Here is a 6,264-nt window from a genome sequence, read left to right on the forward strand (position 1 = left end):
AGATGTTTAAGATCCTAGACTAAACAAAAAAGCTAATGCATGGTATTTTGTAAAAATAATAATATGACAAATAAAACAAATAATTCATATTATTTATGCGGCAGGGGGAGAGGAGGGGTTACATTTCACATATTCATTAATTTTTCTATTTTCGGTGATCAAATAACATTCTAAGTAAACAAAATATTCACTATAAACTAAACGATTCTCTGAATAATCAGTTTGATTTAAATGGCATTGTAATAGGGGCTCTATTCATTCTTTTGAATTAATTTCAAGTTCCACCGAAGGGGTTGATCGTGATCGAAAAGGCCGACGATTCTATTCTACATAATCAAGCATCATTCACGGTTGCAGAAGGGGAAAACAAGACATTGGTTTGCAAAACCAATGCATCGGTGAAACCAGCCATCAATTTGAAGTGGGTGTATCCAAAAGAGTTATATGCTTATGTTGATTCTCAAAAATATCTTAATGATGAACGAGACGAACGTCTTTTTGTGCCTACGCGGACGATACACTTTAACCCAACATATGCAGATGACGAATACATTGTGCTGATCTGCATGGTGGCTAGCAACTTATCTTTTGATCAAATTCAGACATCGGTCCTTATCAAAAATGAAGGTGAGCATTACCGTAATTCTCGCTATCTACGGAACAATACAAACAGGTAAGTAATGAGCACAAACGTTTTTTTTTTTTTTTTTTTTTTTTTTTGGGGGGGGGGGGGGGGGGAGGCTGACAAAAAAAAATCCTCATCACACCCCACTTTTGCAGGCAGGCCCCGCTGAACGTTTTTCAAAATGGGGCTAGGGGCAAAGCCCCGGCGGGGATCAATGCGCGGAGTCCCCGAAACTCAAGGGCCCCATATGGAAAACTTACGCGCATCTGCTCTGCGCCTCGTCGCTTATCCTGTTAAGCACGGGGAACGTACACCAAGAAAGCCATGTTTTGATATAATTGCTGGTATTACGGGAAAATGGAATTTAAAAAAAAAAATCTTCGGACGGTTTCTTATAATTTGAAATGTCGTCTTAAAAATGATACTAAATTTGGGATTATTCTTTCAGGGGAAACGGTTGCACTTTTCCCCTAAAAGTTTTGACTTTTTCAGCCTGCCTATGGAGATTGCACTGTTTTTCCCCTTTTTTGTCGGGTTTCGCTCAGTCAACCAGTCGGCAAATCTTACACGAGTGACGTATAAAAAATCTTCGGACGGATTCAAAAACCTTGACATCCCACCTTTACGTTGGTATAACGATTGTTTTCATTTGTGGAGGGGAAACGGTGGCAATTTTCCAACAAATAAAAGGTAGCTTTTCATAGTAAACCAAGGTGACTGGGATAGTGTAGCGCTATAGCTACTCACAACGAGTGCGCCCGTACCGTACAAACAATGCACAGTTATAGCTTCCGTGCAATCGCTGTAGAGGTCAGCGTGTGTATTTAACGCAGTGCGTACAGAGTGTGTGCGTTGCGCTCAAAATCTCGGAGACCGCATTACGCGCATCATGTCTATACATGCGCACCCGAATGGGTCATTGCACTCCAACTAGAGGGAAGTCAGTATAATCATTGGCAAAGGGAATGAGTTCAATTTCGTCTACGGTGTAATGGCAAGCCTCTGCTGGTGTAGTCTACCGTAATTTTGCATTTATTTAACTATAGGTGAGTTTCATTTCTAATTCTAGTTTGTTAGTGTTAGTAAGTAGTCAACGAGAGCAAGCGCTCGCACCCCTGCTTTGTCGCATTGAACTAGTCCGATCAGTGTACTTTCACGCAAGAGTGCACTTGAGCGCGCTCTCTTCGTTAAAGCGGTTGTTTAGTGCTGTATTCTTTTATGCGCGTTTAGGGCTAAAAGTTTTCCATATGAATTCACAAAGGAGGTTTAGATTTAACCCAGGCTAAATCGCGTGATAATACGTGATACCCCCAAGCTTTAGACCATGGGTCATTATTTTGGTATTCACAAAGGAAGTTTAGATTTAACCCAGGCTAAATCGCGTCATATTTTATTACGTCATATTTTTAGCCTGCTCAGAAGGGTAATTTAAAACAGCGGACTAAATCTAACCCACGGTTTAACGCGTCATATGACGTCATACCAGCGAGCTTTGGCTTTTTAGCGCAGACGATCGTACACATTTTGTTGACAAATTTGTGGTGAAACAAAGTGAATAGACCTTTACAGAGTTGCTGTTTTTTCAACTTTGATAGCCTACATTGTAAGTATTTTTAGTTATTCACAACATATTTGTACCATATTCTCAGTTCTGCTACAATGGAAGCCCAATTGAACATGATTTAGACCTATGTGCGTAAAAAGTGCACGAATAATAATGTTCATCGTAAGTTGCACAGACTTTGCGAACATTGTCGCAGAACCTAACGCAGCTCGGACCCATGCGTGTGTATTTGTGTTGTGTTGTTTATGTTATCCTGCGAGGCAAGGCAATTTCGCAATAACTGCGATTGTGCCAGCTAACAATACGAAATTAGTTATAACATCACACAATTGTGTGATTCGGGAAGAAAAATATGTTAATCATGACATTTGAGACATTCCTGGCCTCGGGGGGGGGGAGGGGGTAGCGACAGTTCCATTTGTATTTTCTGCTCTGCTGATGCTGCTTCTCATCTGACTAACCGAGGAGAACGAAAAATGCCGAAATGAAAATGAAAATTCTTCCACGCTGATGGATTTTACTAGTCTAGTCTAGGCCTACTATTTACAGAGGCCTGGTCTAGACCTAGATCTAGACTACTGACACTCAGTACTGACTGAATAAGACTTGAGCTTGAGCTCGAAGTCGGTGGCAGTGAGACACGCAAACACGACATGGGCCTAGGCTAGATGATAGATCTAGGCCTAGATCTATCTAGATCTAAGTTAGTCCTCAGTCTCAAGAAATTAGTCAAAGCACGCCAAACCATGGCATGAATTTATTAAAAGTATTTTGTAAATTATTGTAAAAGATGCAGATCTAGATCTAGAGGTCTAGAATCTAGACCTAGATCTAGATCTAGATCTAGTCTAGAGTCTATTCTAGAATCTAGATTTAGAAATTGAAATGGAATAAAATATTTTTCAAAATAGACCTAGACCTAGATCTAGTCTAGGTCTAGTCTAGTACTCTAGACTTTCTAGATCTAGAACTAGTAGACCTAGGCCGTAGGGTCTACCGGTATAGACTTCAGGCTCTAGATCTATGTGGTCTAGACCTTTCTAAACCTACTAATTGGTTGGTTGCACCTGTACGGTTGCCCCCAAAACAGCTCTCTACAAGTATAAAGATTTAGTGGATATTTGAGTTTGTCTCGCTTATCGGTTACTGTCAGCTTGGTAACAACATATTTTACTATTTAAACGTTACAACTGCATAATAACATGTATTATTTCAAGGTTGTTTGAAATTAGTTGTTTAGTTCATTAGAATCAGTAATTAATATAAAAAAGATTGCTAAAAGTATTGATTTCTTTATTCTTGTATGTATTTATAATTTGTAAACTGAATTGTATGAGTCTCCGGACTTTTTATTCAGTATGTTTTTATTTACAATAAAACCAGAATTGAATTGAATAATTGAATACTTTTCATAAATTCATGCCAAGCCCGCGCTGATGGTTTGTTGTGTTGTGTCTTGAGAAGTTGAGTGTTTGTGTGTCTCACCGTCACTGAGTTCGAGCACAAGTCTGAGCTGAATGAGAGGTACTTTGTCTTTAGGCCCATCTAGATCTAGATCTAGACTAGACTCTAGTACTGACTGTCGAATGTCTCTACACTCAACTCCTACAAATTTATACTAGACCTACGTCATGATCATGTCTAGGCCTAGAGTCTACATCAATACAGTGTTGTACTTGAATTTTGAAGCAAGTTTAAAATCTGTGCAGCAAATAGCCAATAAATCAATGTGTGTTCTTCCTAATCTACATGTAATCTTAGTCAAATTCGACCTTTCACATGGGACATCTAATGCTAATTTACGTGTAGATCTACATGTATCTAATTTCACATTTTATCAAGCATGAGTAGATTTTTAACAAAACATGACAGGAATTGGCCCCTACGTTCTTATGGAGGTTAAGTGACATCATCTTTCCTAATTACTACTGTCCTTTGGCAAGACATTGATCTACATTTGCCACTCTCCACCCAGGTGTTAAAATGGGTACCCGGTAGGATGCGAAAGCTAATGTGGTTTGATTAGCAAGTGGCGCTTGTAAAATGGCGACTGGCTGGAATGCTCCCCAGGGAGTGGAGAATGTGCATACCTTGTGTGCGGGTAAGCCTGGATCCGATGACCGGGGTAATAATATGTTCCGCGCCTAGAAACGTAGTATTAGGCGCATTATAAATGTGAGCTATTATTATTATTATTATTACCCAATAGTATGAATCAATAGCACTCATTTCTTTAATGCAATCAAAGTATCGTTAATATTTTTTTTAGAGTTTGCAAAAGCTATTCAAAATCAGATTGTCTACAATACAAAGAATGCAAAACATGTAATATCATAGGATTTATTTGATAAACAATGAATGATATTTTTTCATTTCATGTTCTAATTTTAATTCACTTTTGTCTATTTTTGTTGTGACAGAGACAGCATGGCTGAATATATTCACCATCTCCGCCAGCTTGATCGGAACAGAGAGTTGATAGGCAGACATCAGAGAGGCCTTCGTGACCCATGAACCCTTTTGAAGTGTATGATGATGAGTCATTTTGGACCAGGTACTGGTTTTCCAAAGAGACAGCGCTCTACCTCATCAACTTGGTTGATGAAGAGCTGAGGAGGACGACAGACAGAAATGACCCAATACCTATACAGGTAGTGACAGCACTACTTCGATTGCTGTTGGTGAGTAATTTACCTTATTTAGTATTTAGTAAATTTCTATTTAATCTGGGCTGTGCGAAAAAGTAAAAGGATAAAATTGCGGTTACCATGTTTTGCGGGAGGTTTTTTCATAAACCGGGAGATTCTACATGAAAGCGGGAGGAAGGGCGTGGTGGCGTGAGACTCCCTCTAAATGCAAGAGGGTTGACTGCCCTGATTTAATAAAAAATCTATTATACAATTTTAAGGACATTAAACATTTCTCAGTTTGAGAATTTGATCTGGCCATGTAACTTGTAAGAAATTGTACTAGATGATATTTCACTAAAAGGATTTTTTTTTCTTACAGGGTCATTCCAAAAGATGCATGGTGATGAGGCACAACTTTCACAATCTTCTGTATGCAGAGTCATCAAAGACGTGTCAGAAGCATTTGCAAGAAGAAGGAAACAATTCATGAAGTTCCCAACATCAAGAGAAGAAGTAGAAGCAACACAGCAGCAGTTCTACCATTACTGCAGGTTGCCAGGTTTTCTAGGTGCAATTGATAGGACTCATGTCTACATCAGGAGTCCTGGTGGAGATCAAGCCCTGTATTTTATTAATAGGAAGAACAGATACTCTATTAATGAAATGAAAATTTTCCCTTTTTTTTTGGAGATGCTCCCCATTTACTTTTAATCCAATTAATTAAATGACCGATATGGAATTGGTTCACCCTTTAGTTTCTCTGAACGAAACGTACACCCATGCAGTACTGTGGTCTGAATGAATTTGAAATCTAATGGTTGATATAGTTCCTCCAAAAAAACATTTTTTGCAAAAGGTACCAACCACTTTGAAAGGGAAATCGTCATCATCTTCATCATCATCAACATCATCACTGAAATCATTATTTGACTGCTTCATCACCATCGCCACCGACAACATTGCTGTCATAATTATCATCACTGACATAATCATCGACTTCAACAACCTTGAATACTTGTTTTGATTATCCATATTAAATCGTCAATATTTAAATATAAATTTCTCTTGTTTGATGATGTGGTTTTTCTCGTGAAATCATTAAGTTAGGAGGTAAACGTTTTACAAGTGAATGACCTACTTTGTTTATCTTGTTTAATTATTAATATACCATTTGCTGTTATCTATTACTTATAATTACCCAGTACACACCATGAATTAAAATGGATTCAGTATGTTTCGCTAAATCCAAACACCCACAGAGAGAGAGCAAAAGATAAAGAGAGAGAGATGAAGAAAGAAGGAGAAAGGGTATGTGTGGGAGAGAGAGGTGGAGAAAAAAGAGAAAGAAAAGGGGTACGAGATTTTAAAAATGGAGTTCTAACAAAATAAAAAGATATTTGAGAGAGGTGGGGTGGAGAGCTGGTGAAAAAAGAGAGACAGCAAAC

The 6,264-nt window shown here is 38.4% G+C and overlaps 1 long non-coding RNA gene across 1 annotated transcript; it reads left to right on the plus strand.

Annotated features, from left to right (window-relative positions):
- The first annotated feature begins 2,191 nt into the window (after positions 1-2,191).
- On the plus strand, positions 2,192-5,612 carry LOC105439298. Its single transcript, XR_971255.2, has 3 exons — positions 2,192-2,228; positions 4,610-4,840; positions 5,199-5,612. It is a non-coding gene; the product is annotated as an uncharacterized LOC105439298 (long non-coding RNA).
- The last annotated feature ends 652 nt before the right edge of the window (positions 5,613-6,264 follow it).

Source organism: Strongylocentrotus purpuratus, unplaced genomic scaffold (assembly GCF_000002235.5).
Source record: "Strongylocentrotus purpuratus isolate Spur 01 unplaced genomic scaffold, Spur_5.0 spur5_scaffold_1, whole genome shotgun sequence".
Classification (NCBI taxonomy): Eukaryota; Metazoa; Echinodermata; class Echinoidea; order Camarodonta; family Strongylocentrotidae; genus Strongylocentrotus; species Strongylocentrotus purpuratus.